The 17997-nt window shown below is 33.1% G+C and overlaps 1 protein-coding gene and 1 long non-coding RNA gene across 2 annotated transcripts in view; both read left to right on the plus strand.

The window, feature by feature from the left end:
- Positions 1-17997, plus strand: part of LOC141700820 (mitochondrial import inner membrane translocase subunit TIM44-2-like) — a 136185-nt gene that overhangs the window by 11394 nt on the left and 106794 nt on the right. The gene's annotated exons all lie outside the window — the stretch shown is intronic.
- Positions 5372-7417, plus strand: LOC141700819 (uncharacterized). The gene is made up of 3 exons (XR_012566536.1): positions 5372-5560; positions 6021-6089; positions 7312-7417. It is a non-coding gene; the product is annotated as an uncharacterized LOC141700819 (long non-coding RNA).

A 17997-nucleotide genomic window follows, 5' to 3' on the forward strand; every position in this document is an offset into this window, starting at 1 on the left:
TAATGTTTTATGGTGAATCAACTTTAGCTATTGCCCCTTATCGACCCAATATATGTAAATAGTTTTAAAAGTATTGGTTCGACCGTTAGTTGACTTTATAATTTTAATTGACTACCTTGATAATCCATTATACTTTTTGAGCACATCATTTCGCTCATTCTTGCTTGTCACACCAACTCTTTCACATGCTGATATTAGACCCTAGTGCTGTAAGAGGATTTCACTTTCACTTTTGAGTTGGTTCCTTTCAGTCAAGCTACTAGAAATGTTGGAATTCTGATGAGCTAGAGGTTAACGATCTTAGTTTTTAGGTTGTATTGTGAATAGTACCTATAATGTCAATGTAATTTCATATAGAGAGGTTCATACACTTTCTTTTATTTTGGTTGTAATAGAAAGTTAGACCTAATCGCATACTTAAACGTGAAAAGATCTTGTACATGGGTTCATTTGTAAATATTTATGTTGGTTTGCAAACTGAAATATTTATATTAGTTTGCATTATCCGCGGTCTTTATTTTACTTTTGTTAATATTTTTTTCGCCGTTACAATATGTTAACTCTATTTTCTTGAACTTCAAGAGAAAAAATTTATCTCATCAGTAACTGGTGTTATGTGTTCGAATTTATGAGGTAACACTACAAACAATGGTAGGTTTAGAGAAATACGACCAAAACCAGTGGTCAGTTTAACCTAGTCAGTGTTGGGTCAAAACAGTAAAAAATGGAGTTGATTTTTGTTGACCACTACTCCCTCCATCCCATCGGAATATTTACGTTCACTATTTGCACGTATTTCGACACATATATAAGTAAAGTTTCATAATATTTTAAAAAAAAATTAAAAAAATATTATGAAATTATACTTTAAACGAGTTTTGAAAAGCGTGCTAAAGAGTAATGTAAAGAATCTAGTGGGACTGAGGGAACTAAATATAAATCTAATTTAAATGACAAAAAAATATTAAATTGATTAACAAACAAAGATATATTATATTTCTATTGAGATAATATTTGTAATTACATTAATTTTCACAACACAAGAATCTTCATATTAATAATATTTCCAAACCAAAACCGTAAATGTTTTAATGCTTAATTTTAAACCGACAACTCTATTAACCAAAAGTGATTTCCACCATGGTCACCCTCTTTCAATGTAATAAGGGGACATCATCTTCCTCGTTGTTATCCTCCCTTCCATGTTAGGTGCAATCATCATCCTCCACTATAAGAAATATTGCTATTGACATAGGCTTAAAATGGATGTTACAAACAATTGGACCAATGTCTTTGCGTGTGATGTTAAATATCATAACCCTTTGAAAATGGTTTTTATCTGATGTTTGTAGCTTTACTGCACACCAGTTTCCTGTACTCTGTTGTTAAATGTTAAAGACATCGATTTTATTAAACAAGCATTGCATCAAACTATTTTTGACATCAGTTTTTTACAAGCATTGCAATGTTATAATGGATACAAGTACGTTAATTTTTTTTATAAAATTTTGTCAACAATGATTTCTATATTGGTTTAAAATTACAAAGTCATGTCATCATTCTTGGTTGTATACATCATTTTTTAGGTTTATGTCATTAGACTCTCCTAATAAACTCTCCACTACATTAGACTCTCCTAATAAACTCTCCACTACATTAGACTCTCCTAATAATGATGAAAACAAACTCATGACTAAGTCATCTCCTCTACACTAGGATGACAATTTATTTAATTTAAAATAACTAACTAGAACAATAAAATAATTTAACAAGTTTAGATTAATTTTCCAACAATATGTCCCTTAATCTAAACGGTTCTCATGCAATCCTTCCAACCCGTATGGCTTTTAAACTGAGCCCGTATGTCTATTGAACTGAGCCCGTATGGTTATACTTATGACTATAACAAAGCTGGTTCATCATCCTCGATAACTGCCATGTTTACTTCCTCCCTCTTCTCTCTTATGTGTCCCATTTTGACGCATAGTAAACTCAATCAAATCAAGGTAAGTCCGGTGTAAATATAACCATGGGCTAAAGTACAATCTTGAATACTTTCAATTTTATTTGAATAAATTATTATTTCCTTGAAATTACTACTTCGTTCTTGTTTATTGTCTGATTTATCCTTACCTTTCGCTTTTTATGCATCATACAATATTCACACACATAAGTCCATGGTCTTTTGATTGTGGTAAGACTACAAACATGTTGCCCTCCCCACACCTTGCATTAATGGAAATTTACTAGGTATGTTTTGTTTGATTTGTTTTATGTAGGATTGCAAATTCATAATTAGAACAATATATGTCATCACACCATAACTTAGACTAGGTTGATGTAATTTTGATTTTATTACATTGGTGAATAAGGTTCACAATGATGTATTTTGATAGTACAAAAAGTAAATTTAAATGCATTTTTATCATACATAACATGTACATAAACACATATATGATATATCTTAATTAATATTGGAGGTTATTGGTTATTATAATTGTTGTGACTCGTAAAATAATATGTCTTAATGTGTTCAAGTTTGTAAAAATCCTCATATATAAATTAGGCATTTGAAAAAACATTCAACAACATTTGGATGCTACAACCATTCACATGTATTATCATTTATAAGATTATTGCTCACTTTTCATTGGTTATTTTTTATACAAGACGGAGAGAAATATAATATTTGATGTAAAGTTATTATTTTAATATATCATAAAACTCTTTATATATAGTTATAAGAACTAGAAAATATTGCACGATTGATGTCATATAAATAGAATAATCAATGACAAATATATCTCTAATCAAGGAACATTAAAACACAATCAACTAATTATTATTTTAGTTACAATATTAATTCATAATTCCACTACTGCTTCTTGATTAAAAATTAAAACATATTTAGAAATTATAAATCACAATGTATTTTTTATCATCACCAACACCAAGTAGTACTTCTCACCAAATTTAATTTCACATAATATTATCTTGGAGCACTTTTCTAGTTGCTGAAACACTTGTCTAGAATTTCAAAATAAAATTTTCTCATTGCTGGCATGCTTTATGTGTCATCATTAAAGGGGTTTCATTTTGACAACACATACCACATGATTTTCACCATGGAAAAAGGGAGAAAATAATTTGACCATTAGATTAGACACCATGTTCAATTTTTCTTTTGAGTTAGAAAGAAATTCTATATTAGATGTAGCCTATTATTTTGTTATTTTGCTAGTGCTGTACAAACTTGCCTCTGATCAATTAATGAATCCCCATATTAAAACATAATTAACTAATTAATAGTTGATTTAGGATTTCAAATTATAATTCCAAAGTCACAAATATTAGGAGGTTAGGTGGATGGTAAAAAAATGTGACAAGCCCTATATGTAAAAAATTGTTAATAATAAATTACCGTAGGTCAATATGACAACATTTATTAGTGCAAAAATAAATTTGAAGTGGAAAATAGGATGTCAGTTGGATGAATTTCATTGTGGAGATAACTACTAAATTTAAACTATAATACATAACAATTATGTAATATATCTTAATCTTTCTTAATCCTGTGAATTTATACTAGTATTTCTTTATTTTTATCTAATAGATTAAGATTTTTATTAACTTTAAACTTTTATATAATAAATAAAAGGAGTTAAGTAAAGAAGAAGAGACCATATGAGAAAGGACACCCTAAGATTTTCTTTTCCCATGACATTTAAAATTTTAAAATTGTCATAGTGTAGGAAAAAAAAGAATGCACATGTTAAATTTTGTGGAAATTATATAACCGCCATGAAATTTTCTACTTACATATTGGAAACTTGTTTTTAGGAAAATTGGCAAGCCAAGGTTTTCACAAATGTATATGTATGTTCCCAGTAAATTTGTAAAATATCTACTTTACATTTAGATACTTATATATACTTTCAATTAGATTAGAACGGGAACAAGAAATTGACCCACAATACACTGGAAAATACACAAGACGCTAAATTGGCATGCATTGCAATTAGTACACTACTGGAAAAATGTCAATAAACAATATTTTAAAAAACTGATGTCTAGGTGGGTGTGGAAAAGTCCCTATTTTTGATGTGAAAGACTGCATAACACATTGTTTCTAACTAAATAACTCATATATTACGCATACTAAGAAATCAGTAAGTAACCGATGTGTTAAACACATACTCAGACATCCGTTGGTATCCGATATAAAAAATAAGAAACGATGTCAATTGACATATGCAACAACATTTCTGTAGATGGAAACGATGTATTAAACCATGTCCATGCTTACTATTTAACTAATATATATATATAGGCAATTACTCAAATACAAACTAATATTAGAATATAAACTACGAACAATGAGACCAGCACGATTAATCACTTTCCCCTTCGTTTTTAATTTTACTTTTCCCGTTAGTTGGTTAATTTTTTAAAAAAAAAATTTCACCGTATTTTTATTCATCTCCCACTCATCGATTTGCATAGCATATTTGCTATATTTTGACGACAAATCAGTATTTAAACTTACCCGAATTAGTGATTTATCGTCGAAATATATCAAATATGTTATTCATACTGATTATTGGATAAAACATATTTTGACACGTATTATGCACGTTACCTAACAAAACATATCACTGATATCGTGAAATACGATGGTGACCGGAATGTCAAACATACAGCAGCCAAAAGAAGTGTGTGATGGGTGACTTACGTCGAAGTGGACAAGAAAATTATTTCCTAACAAAGCCGACTATCACTACCCCATAGATTGAATACTGCAATTTTGCAATCTTTCATGCTGGGGTTGCAAAGAAAAGCCTTATAGTAGCCATATAAATAAATGTGCAACCCCTTTTTTTAGATGTTGCTATATAGTTACAATGTTTTACCAATATACGAAGATGATTTTTTTATTTAACTAATTAAAAATATTTTACATCGAAATGAATTAATAATTGAAATACAAATTTTATTTATTTTTAAATTTAATAATATTAGTGGACTTATTTACAAAATTATATTAATAAATTGATATTTTACAAAACTTACAAGTGATCGGTCAATCTAAATCTAGATAATGGTTTTGCACGTTAGTTTCTAGTACAAGGTGGCTTCCATCACTACTCGAGTTAGTGAGGCTCAGAAACTTGTTTGGAGTGTCCTAGAAGGAGAACAACCTACCTTCTGGTTTCTTATCATTGTAGTATAAGTTCATAATTGACAGCTTTGAAACAAGTGGATAAATATGAAACTGCATAATAAATGTCTTTTTGTGTGATTTTGTAGTAAGTTGCACATCAAATATCCGGTAGAGGCAAACACTCTTTTCCTTGAAAAGCATAGAGGTTAATAGGTTTTTCTAATATGAATATATGTACATATTTTCTAAGATCCTACTTTAAAAATAACACCTTTATATATTGGCAGATTCCTTGGTGCATAGAGCAGCAACCGCAGAAATGTTACATTTTATAGAGCCAAATAGGAAAGCTGAGGCTGTTAAAATAATTGAAGAGTCATTGAACAATGCCGTACCAAAGTAATGCCTTGTTCATTTAGTATTTATCCACATCTTTATTAAATACTATTTGAAGTTCTAGTTCTGCTCGTATACTGTCATATTTTCTTGTCATATTTTCTTATTAATGCGCTTCGTTGTTGTATTAGAAGTGGATGTGTCATAGTGAAAGAATGGAAACTAAACCAGTGTATTGTAGTACACAAAATTACTTCAAGAGGGACTGAAGTATTTATTTTCTTATCGAATTTGTTTGATAAGTGTGGTGATGTGTGATTAATTATTTATTTTTGAGAGAGGAGGAGGAGTAGGATTAACGAGAAACTGAAGGCACTACAGAACATGATTCTGAATTCTAATAATGTTATTTTTAGTTTTCGTGTTTTTTTGTTGTTTTTAGGAGAAATTGAGTTATGTTTTAAAGTCTGATTCATCTGGAATGTTTTTTTGACGAATGATTTGGTCATTTTTTTCTTGATAGACTAATAAGCCTTCTGTGCTCGATGAAGCACTTGAGTATCTTAAGCACCTTCAACTACAACAAGTACAGGTACATGTTTTATATCAATATATTAAATTGTTATAAGAGTGCCTCTCCTGATCTACATCGTTATGTATCAAAACAAAAGTTGTAACAAAAGAAATCAATATTTCTCTTGTGGAATTACTAAGAGTATGCATCTGATTATTGAAAGTGAGAAAATGTGTTCACAAAAAAGAACCACAGACATCTTGTGTTTAATGGATATAGTTTCACTCTTGAATGATCCTTATACGCCGATTGTATATAAATTTTCTGTTACAAATTCGGTAGTTTAATAGATATTCTAATTATCTATTGGTTACAGATTTTCTAGTACTCTCTATGCTCTGATGTGTACATTTGTGCACTTTCGTGTTGGTGCACAGATTGTGTTCATTAATGAAATAATTCTATTTGCAATCTGACATATTTATAATTTAATCTATAGAAATTTGTGTGTGTGATTGCATAGGTATGACTCTAATGAATGTTTATGAAACTCGGTCACCTGTTTTCAGGGATCAATTTCTGCTTATTTTAGGATTTATTGAAATTGTCCACACATGCGTGTCTTTAAGGATTAGCTTAACTAGTTAACTCTGTGGTACTGAACCTAGTTTTGTCTATATGATAAACTTGGATGTTGTTATATTTACTAGTACTCTGTATTTTTTTAAGTGTATAGGTATGAGTGTATGACGCGCGTGTCTCTGTGTTGCTATTGTGTGTAAAACTGTTAAAGATCTACTGCATGTGTTTATAGCTTGTTATTTGTTTATTACAGCCACCTATCACCATTGTTAGATATGCAAAATTTGTAGCGATTGCATCCCTGCTATAATACATACTGTTTTATATTGATAAATACAACTAATAGTGATACTATTCAGCTGTAGCCACAATTTCAATTACAAGATTTTTTTTATCTTGCTTATTATAGCTTCATTCTCAATGGTGTTGTTGGGTGCATCACTACATGTTATGTTTATCTGTGATTATGTGTTCATCTTCAACTCATTGAAGTCATATTTATGACACATGAATTAGATTACAACAATGTTATTTACAGAACTCGTAATCATCTTTGCTTTCTATAAGATGTTATTATTATTTTGTAAGAAATCAATATTGCAAAAATGTGTGATTTATCTGTTGTTGCATTTGAAACAGGTGGCTGATGTTTGGACATATTTTCTGCAATTTATCTAATGAACTGTTAACTGACTGTTATTAAATGTTTTCGTGACAGTGTATCTTCGGATATTAAACCATGGATTGATGAACTGAAGTCAAAAATAGAAAAGGAAAGGTGACATAAAGCTTTGTCGAGGCTTTTTCAAAGAGCTCAAAAGAGGTTTCCAAATGTTGATGGTAGTTTTGTATACCTACTTGCTGCTTTGGTTAAATATGCTTCTGGTTTGATAAATAATATATTCAACCATTTTTCTAGTTCCTAAAGCATATTAAGATACACATGAAAAGTTTATATAAATTGAATAAACTTATGGAAGAGACAATCAATTTTTATCTCAGTGTTGCTACTTTTCTTGCAGAGGTGTATTACTTCCTCTCTTCTTCCAATTCTTCTGTTCTGTATCATTCTCCCATCTCATTATTTTAACAACTAGTAGGAACAAATCTCATGTTTCTTTCCTAAATTTTTCTAATCGTATTATTCAAGATGAATTTGAAATTTATTTGTAATTTAAAACATTTTTCGGAATGAAAGTAGATCTTTGAATCAATTTCGAAGTAGTAAACAGGGTTCGGTTGGCGAATTCTGGCTTCAAAACAATTTCATAATAATTATCGAGCCTTGAAAAAGATTTAAAATAATATTTTAAAACTCAAAACTATTTTTCGGAATTTTAAATCATTTTTAAATAATTAAATCTAATTACATAATTAATTAAATTCAATTAATAATTAATTAAATCAATTAATCAATTAATTTTCAAATTAATGGACTAATTAATTGATTAAAAATTAACTGAAATTAATTAACTAATTAATTCAGATTTATTTTTGAATTAAATATAATTTTTGGAATTAAAATAATAATTTTTGGAATTTTCATAAATTAAAATCGAATTTTTATAATTAAAATAAATAGGAAATATGATTTTTAAATAATTTATAAACAGGAATCCAAAATATGCAAACTCTCGAAACCTGGGGGACTAAACTGTTTTTTCCCCAAAAGTCCAGGGGCCTGTTTGCAATTTCGTAAACCCCCGCCGTCGACTCGCCGGAGTGTGGCCGGAGAACACGATTCTGGCGACCTCGGGCCACCAAACTGTCCAGAATTAATCTACACATTACCAGGAACTTATTTATGCAGTCAAAACACATCAATCATCCCTGTCCTGGCCAGAAATTGGCCAAGAACATTGCCGGTTTCCGGCGAACATCGAAAATCTTCAAAACACAACTCCCTTCGATTCACTAATCCTCTGTTAACGAGCTATATACCAATCGCTTGCAAATTTCATAAGGAACATAATCCACTATAAATCAACAGCTAATAACCCCAAAATCAAAAAGCCCCAAATTTCAATTGAAAACATTCATACGGGTTATAAACCCTAATTTTAAAGTTCGAGAATTAAACCCACTTTTGAGCATGTTATTGAACTCAAAATCAGACGTATGACATATGAAAATCATCAGGAAAACATGCAAGCATCAAATCATACAACATGCAAGCATCAAATCATACAAAAAATCATCCGAACAAAAATTCATATTTTTAATAAAATTAATTCGAAAATAAATAATTTTTCAGAAAGTAAACCTTGATTTTTGCAGTGATTTGGAACACATAATTTGATAGAACACCTCAAGACCTTCGTTTTGAGTACTCGATCTTTTCAAACGGACTCCGGTAACACCTCTGATTGTTCGTTTGATTCTCAGAAAGGTTTATGAATATATGAATTTTCTCTGGAAAATTATATATTAGCTGACTGCAAATGATTTTGATACGAAATAAAATACGGAAAAAGGCTATTTATAATTACGGAAAATTAGTATCCTGTTGGATCATTCCGGATATAAAACGGTACGTTTATTTATAAAAACTGATCCAAACGGTATCAGTTTTCGGGACAATTATCCAAATCAGTACAATTTATAATGCGGTCTTGGTCTCAGCGCCTGGTTACACGTACTACGAGGTGATAATTGGGATAGTTTAATAAAAAGCTCCCGTTTATCGAAAATACGAGTTTTATTGATTTACCGAAACGAATATTGTATCGAAAATATTGCGTCGGGACCCGCGCTGGACAAATTGTACGCCAGATCAAAAAAGTCGAAACATGGAATATGCTCGGAATATTACAATTAGGTTATTAAGGAGTTCTGGGAAGAGTTTCGGGTTCCAAAAACGTAATAACGGATGACGTCGGTTGGTTCCCGTTTTTATAAAATAGATTTTAAATACCCGGAAAAAGATTTTATAAATTTCATATGATCCTTATAAATTCATAAATCAACATAAAAATAATTAGGAAGATATGACAATTATCTATATTTTATTTTGGACATATAAAAATTAAAATACTCAATTAATAATATTTTTAAACATCCAAACACATTTAACACTTAACAAATAATTCACAGAATAGATACTGAACACATATATTAATTATTTATTAGAAAAAATAATTACACGATATATCCCGGATATTACATCCTTCCCCCCTTAAAAGGATTCTGTCCTCAGAATCTCCTAAGAAAACAACGAGGGTACTTTTCTCTCATATCACTTTCTAACTCCCAGGTTGACTCTTCAACCTTTGAGTTTCTCCATAACACTCTTACTAGCTTTACCACTTTATTCCTTAATACCTTCACTCTTTTCTCTAGAATCTCTATCGAACTCTCTACATATGATAAATCTGCCTGAAGCTCTATTGGCTCATATTCTATTACATGTCTGGAGTCTAGATTATATTTCTTAAGCATCGATAAGTAAAAAACATTGTGAATGTGCTCCATGTACGGAGGTAACGCCAATTTGTAAGCTACTTTGCCAACGCGCTTTGAAATCTCAAAAGGTCCGACATATCTTGGGCTCAGCTTTCCTTTCTTTCCAAACCTCGTTAGTCCCTTCCACGGTGATACTTTCAGTAATACCAAGCTTCCTTCTTCGACTTCCATGTCTTTCCTTGACTGGTCTGCATATTTCCTTTGACGGTCCTATGCGGCTATCAATCTATTTTGGATAATTTCAACGACTTCTTTTGTCTGCTGTACTAGTTCAGGTCCAAGTATTTTGCGTTCTCCTACTTCATCCCAATATACTGAAGATCTGCATTTGCGTCCATAAAGGGCTTCATAGGGTGCATCCCAATATTGGAATGATAACTGTTGTTATAAGCAAATTCTACCAGAGGTAAATGCTCGTCCCAACTTCCTTTGAAATCAATAGCACAAACACATAACATGTCCTCAATCGTCTGAATCGTTCTTTCACTTTGGCCGTCCGTCTGTGGGTGGTAAGCTGTACTCATATTCAATCTTATTCCCAAAAATTCTTGAAAACTTTTCCAACATCTTGAATTAAATCTTGGATCTCGATCAGATACGATAGACACCGGGACTCCGTGACGAACTACAATTTCCTTCAGGTACATATGGACCAACTTGTCGAGTGAAAATCTTTTATTTATAGGCAGAAATGAGCTGACTTGGTATGTCTATCAACTATAACCCAAATGGCATCATGATTAGCCCTTATCTTTGGTAATCCAACTATGAAATCCATGGAAATATGTTCCCACTTCCACTCTGGAATCTCCAATGGCTGTAGCAATCCACTTGGTCTTTGATGTTCGGCTTTAACTCTCTGACATGTATAACATCTGCTAACACACTCCGCAATTTCTCTCTTCATATCTGGCCACCAATAGTTTTTCTTTAAATCTCTGTACATTTTGGTACTTCCTGGATGGATTGAATACCTTGAATTATGTGCTTCCTGTAAAATATCATTCTTCAGCTCCGTCACCGGTGGAATCCAAATTCTTGTAGAAAACCTAAAAATACCTTGATCATCCTTCTGCGTGCACAATTCCTCACCTACCAAACGATTTACATCTTGATCCATTACATCTTCCTGACACTTCTTTATTTTCTCTAGCAACTCCGGCGGAAAAGTCATACTGTACACTTTTGCTGCATTAGGCCTGCGAACTTTAATTTCCAATTCAAGTTTCTGAAATTCCTTATATATCTCTTCAGGTACTGATAACACATTTAACTTTTCCTTCCGACTCAACGCGTCCGCTACAACGTTCGCTTTACCGGGATGATAATTAATTGAGCAGTCGTAATCCTTGATCAATTCTAACCATCTCCTTTGCCTCATATTAAGCTTCTTCTTTGTGAATATGTACTTTAAGCTTTTGTGATCCATGAAAATCTCGCACTTTTCTCCATACAGATAATGTCTCCAAATTTTCAAAGCAAAAACTATGGCTGCTAGCTCCAAATCATGAGTAGGGTATTTCTGTTCATGTGGTTTCAATTACCTTGACGCATATGCAATCACCTTCTCGTGCTGCATTCGAACGCATCTTAGTCCTTTATGAGAAGCATCGCTATAAATTACAAAATTCCCTTGATCGTTTGTAAGTGACAAAACAGTTGCTGTGATTAATCGTTGCTTCAATTTCTGAAAACTTTCTTCGCACTTGTCATTCCATATAAATATTTCATTCTTCCGTGTAAGCTTTGTCAATGGTATTGCAATCCTTGAAAAATTTTGAACGAATCGACGATAATATCCCGCTAATCCCAAGAAACTTCTTACCACGGTGGGTGTTCTCGATCTTTCCCAACTTGTAATTGCCTCAATTTTTGCTGGGTCCACTTTGATCCCTTCGTTACTGACTATGTGTCCTAAGAACTGAACTTCCTGTAGCCAAAACTCAAACTTCGAGAATTTAGCCTATAACATCTTTTTCCATAAAATCTCCAAAGTTGTTCTCAAATGTTCTGCATGATCCCCTTCCGCCTTTGAATAAATCAAAATATCGTCTATAAACACAATAACAAACTTGTCTAAGTATTCCTTGAAAATTTTATTCATCAGGTCCATAAACGCTGTCGGGGCATTGGTCAATCCAAAAGACATCACTAAAAATTCATAATGTCCATACCTTGTTCTGAAAGATGTCTTCGGTATATCTTCTGACTTAATATTCAGTTGATGATATCCCGATCTTAAATCAATCTTGGAGAAGTACTTGGCTCTCTTCAATTGGTCAAATAGATCGGCAATTCTGGGTAACGGATACTTGTTCTTGTTTGTAAGCTTGTTGAGCTCCCTATAGTCGATGCACAATCTCACGCTTCCATCTTTCTTCTTGACAAATAATACCGGTGCACCCCACGGGGATATACTGGGTCTGATTACTCCTTTCTCTAACAGCTCTTGCAATTGCTTCGCTAGCTCTTTCATCTCAACGGGCTCCATTCTATACGGGGCCTTGGATACCGGTTCTGTTCCAGGTGCTAAGTCGATTGCAAACTCAATTTCTCTATCTGGAGGAAGTCCTGGTAACTCGTCGGGAAACACGTCTGGAAATTCATTCACTACTGGAATATCTTCAAGTTTCGCTGGCTCCTGACTCCTATCAATCACATATGCCACGAAATGCTACATCCTTGTCGTAGTAACTTCTTGGCTTGAATCATTGATAAGAACTTATTTACTTGTTTCTGGCCCTTGAACGTTACTATTCTTTCATCTGGCGTTTTCACCATTACCTTCTTATTTCGACAATCTATCTGGGCATCTTGCTTAGATAACCAATCCATTCCTAAGATAACGTCAAATTCTCCTAACTTAAATGGTATCAAATCTACACAAAACTTATTACCAGAAATCTCAATCTCACAATTCTCATAAACTTGATTAACAGATACTCGTTCTTGATTTGCCAATTCCACAGTCATTATTTCATTTAAATACTCAACTTGATAATTTAACTTACTAACAAAATCTTGTGAAACAAACGATCGAGTTGCTCCCGAATCTATTAATACTTTGGCACATAAAGAATTCATATTAAGCATACCTGCCACGACATCCGTATCCTGGATAGGATCCTTCACAAATATGTCAAAAACTCTAGCCCTTGTAGTCTCATTCACTGCTGGAGTAGACCCCATAATCCTTAATACATTACTGACTGGGGTTGGTGTCTTGCAATCCTTGGCTATATGTCCTGGTTTTCCATATTTAAAGCACGTAAATCCAATGGCTAGAACCTTCACTGCTGGATTCCGGATAGGCTGATCCTTATTTGCTGGCTCTCTTGCCGTCTGATTTCGGCACTCCCTTGAATAGTTCCCTTTCTGATTGCACTTGAAACAAACTACATTCAACTTATTATAAACTCCCCCATGCTTCTTCCCACATACTTGACAATCTGGAAAAATTAATCTCAACTGATTTGGCTGATTCGCATTAACTGGACGGTTTCCCTGGCTTCCGTCTCCTGCACTTTGTCTCTTAAAATTAAAATTCCTCCCTGGCTGAAACTTGCCCTTCAACTTCCCTGGTTGTGACTAACCTTCATTCCCTTCAAATTTCCTTTTCTTAATTTCTTTCTCTTTCTGTGACATCTTACTCTCTGTCTCTGCGATCATAGCCTTCTATACAACTCCTGCATAGGTATCCAATTCAAAAATGGCTACCTTTCCTCTGATCTATGGTTTCAAACCTTGCTGGAATCGTTTAGCCTTCTTCCTGTCAGTATCCACATACGACGGCACATACCTTGACAATTCCTCAAACTTCCTCTCATAATCTGTCACCGACATGTTTCCTTGCTTTTGTTCTAAAAACTTCAGCCCCATCTGGTCTTGGACAAACTGAGGAAAATACTTTTTTAAAAACAACTCCTTAAACCTCTCCCAAGTAATAAAATTAGTTCCTTCCAAAGTCTTCACCATCTCCCACCAATAGGTGGCCTCATTCTTCAAATAGTAACTTGCAAACTCAACCTTCTGTTCGTCCTTTACTTTTACTAAGGCAAATGCCTTCTCTATCTCCTTTAACCAAACATTTTCTTTAATCGGTTCTAAGGAACCCTTGAATTCTGATGGGTTTACTGCCTGAAAAGTTTTAAAAGTTAACTGGGGATTGGTATGTCTTTGTTGTTGTTGTGCCAGGTGAACTGTTTGTTGGGCCAAGATTTGAAGAATCTGGTCTATTGCTGGGTCTATAGGTCCTGGTTTTGCATTGTGGTTTGTATCATCTTGGTTGTTATTATTGTTGTTGTTGGTTTCTTCATTCTGGGTGTTGGTGCGGGTATTTCTTCTGGGAGGCATTTTCTGTAAAGAATCAAACAACTTTTTTAGGTTTTTAAATCAAATTCTTTGCATAAAAGAAAGTTTTGTAAAACAGAAATATCTCTTTTTGAAAATAGTTGTAACTAAGTAAATTGCATGCTTCTTTACAGAATATAAATAGTTATGAAAAACAGGGTACATGGTATCACAGGGGTATAACTGGTGCAATAAATAAGGTAAAATAAAATAGGTGTAGTAAAATGAATGACAATACTGGAAAGGAAAAGGTACTGATATATATAGATCAAAAGTTTTGAGTAGTACAAGCGTAAGGCGCTTCGGAAGTAAAAGCAAAAGGGTACAACAACCTACTCACTAGTCAGCATAGCTAGTATATAAATACAACTCAAAAGTCTACTGATACACTACACACTCCTATACATAATACATAACCATCACAATACTGCTCAGCATCTCTAGATCTCTAACTCATGGCAAGTCTGGACCTCCAATCTCCTCAAGCTCCTCTAGAACCCACTTAGCCCACTCCACTAGGAAATCAGGGGTGATGTGCTCATGTGTAACCTCAACAATCCTCACTGCAGCTGCTCTACGAAATGCCTGGAGCCTCTCTCTGAGTCGCCTCTCACCAGTCCCAACCTCTCTGGTACGCATAATATGTAGTAACGCCTGAATCTGACCATATAAGAATCGCTGCTCCATAAGGCAAGCCTCAAACTGATGATATGGGACATGATAGGAAGAGAACTGGAAATGTACTCCTGGAACTGAGTGACTAGTAAACCCTGAATCAGCAGGTGGGGGTCCTCTGATAGGTGGCCTCATGCCTGGAGGTAGAATAGCCTGCAATGGTACGGGCTGCAACACAGGTGGAGGTAGTATAGCCAACACTGGTGGAACAACAGGATGTGGATTCGAAGACGGTAATCCAACTGAAGGCTCCGAGTGATCGGCTGATATGGGGATAAAAGAGTCGGCCATCGCTGCTATCTGAAATCATATCATAATATAAGAATCTCGAACCACGACGCGAATCACACTAATACCTGTTATACCGAAGCACTCAACCTCTCAACATTTTATCTTTCTATTCCTTACTTCTAATCCTAACCCTCTACCTATTCCCGTCAATCCTAGGCTTGTGTCAGTGACTTATAACCTGTAGTTCTGATACCAAACCCGTGGCGCCCTCCAACCCGGGTCAGAAGTTTGGGGTCCACACACACACCTTATTAATAACCTGCTTATAATAATGATATAGATAATAATAATGATATGCAGTGACCCTACTTACCGATTACCACTGGACTGCAACAGGTTAAAGTATGCACACAAGCCGACCACACTTACTTATATTACAAACCGTTCAAATCCCAACTATCCAAACTCAGAATTGAGTATTAAACATTATTTCAAACTTTTACAAACTTAAATTATTCCAAAAAAAACCTACTAGCTCAACTCGATCAACCTGAACCCCTAGCTCTCGCGCTGGACTGGGGACCCTCGGTACCAACCGGTTCCTTCTTAACTGGAAAAGAACATAAACAACATTGCACAAATGAGCTAACTAGATCAGCAAGTCACAATGACAAAACTGAGAATAATGATCTTCAGGTAAATATGGTTATGATATCAAGTGAACAATGGATTATGATTTGAAATTGGATATTATATTTTCATTTTAAAAACCAAGGTTAGGTTGCTAATCAGTCATGCACTAACCCCGAGCAAAGCACACATCACTGCTCTAACTACTGGATCCAAGGCACATATTGGCCTAACTTGACCATTATATGGTTTGACCATGAATCTGGTCCACAATTTTATAAAAACAATCCAATTCTACCATAATAACAGAATAAGCAGTAATAAACAATAAACAAAATCATTAAGAACATTGGACGTTCAATAATGAAAATGGTTTCAATCTACATAAAGATCAATATGGCATTTCCAAAGCTTGGCTGCTAGGTAGTGAAAGAATTGGATAACAAAAAGATCAATATTTCAGGGTTTCAAGGATTTTGTCTTTCAAAGCATAAGATACAATGGTTTGAGTGTGTAAGCAATCTGGTTTAGTGTTTGATAATTAGTTTGTATGTATTTGTGGTGTATTATCGTATATTTGAGGTTCGTATTTGGGGATACAACAATCAATGGTTTAGAAAGAATCAGGTTTATAACTCAAGATCAATAAATGGAATCAGGGTTTAGGGTTCAGTGCTTCAAAGCACTTGCAATATAAATAGGACTATCAATCACTATAATATCTCGAGAAGGTCAGAACACTTGCCTGGTACTAGCTTACTACACTGCACTTGCTCTCAATCACCAAAGTCTTACTCCTTGACTATCTGTTTCCCTTTCCTACGCCTTACCTCTTCTGCTCACATATCATAAGCATCTATCAATATTCAACTCATACGATTCGATTCAACACATACTTCTATCTACCCTTCGTTTCATCCAAATCCGATTGACGGATTGAAAGTTACGCAATAAATAAGTAAACATCGAATATAGAGACCGACAGTTAACCAACAAGTCACATATAACACATAACACGTCACATAATCAATGGTATATCATTTATAAAGAAGTCTCGGGTCATAAATAGGCTTTCAGATATTTAAAAATGATTTTTAAAACATTTTCCGAAATTAAAACAGATCGTTGAATCAATTTCGAAGTAGTAAACAAGGTTCGATTGGCCAATTCTGGCTTTAAAACAATTTCATAATAATTATCGAGTCTTGAAAACGATTTAAAATAATATTTTAAAGCTCCAACTATTTTTCGGAATTTTTAAATCATTTTTAAATAATTAAATCTAATTAAATAATTAATTAAAATCAATTAATAATTAATTAAATCAATTAGTCAATTAATTTTCGAATTAATTGACTAATTAATCAATTAAAAATTAACTGAAATTAATTAACTAATTAATTCAGATTTATTTTTGAATTAAATATAATTTTTGGAATTAAAATAATAATTTTTGGAATTTTCAGAAATTAAAATCGAATTTTTATAATTAAAATAAATAGGAAATATGATTTTTAAATAATTTATAAAAAGGAATCCATAATATGCTAACTCTGGAAACCTGGGGGACTAAACTGTTTCTTCCCCAAAATATCCCGGATATTACAATATCACTAAGAGCTGCTAGGGTTACAATGAATAATCTTCTGTTGTGAATGATAACATCTAGTGTAAACCCTAAGCTGTGTTTATATACTACACAGTTACAAGATATCTTCTAATTGATATGAAATATAATTCTGTCTCCTAAAATATATCAATCAGATATTATCTTCTACAAGTCTTCTAGCTGTCCAACTATAAAGCATATCTTCCACTGTTTTAGTCGAGATCCTCTCCAGTAAATCAGCTGCAAAAAATCTCATGTTTCTTTCCTAAATTTTTCTAATCCTATTATTCAAGATGAATTTGAAATTTTTTTATAATTTTTTTCTTATGATTAAAATAATTATATCTTTGAAAAAATCTGTTGTTTTGGGAGTTAGGCGTTTTCTTGATTTTTCTATTCTTTTCATGCAAGATGAATTTGATTTTTTTGGTAATTTTTTCTTATGGC

This window comes from Apium graveolens, unplaced genomic scaffold (assembly GCF_009905375.1).
Source record: "Apium graveolens cultivar Ventura unplaced genomic scaffold, ASM990537v1 ctg2956, whole genome shotgun sequence".
In the NCBI taxonomy this organism is placed as follows: Eukaryota; Viridiplantae; Streptophyta; class Magnoliopsida; order Apiales; family Apiaceae; genus Apium; species Apium graveolens.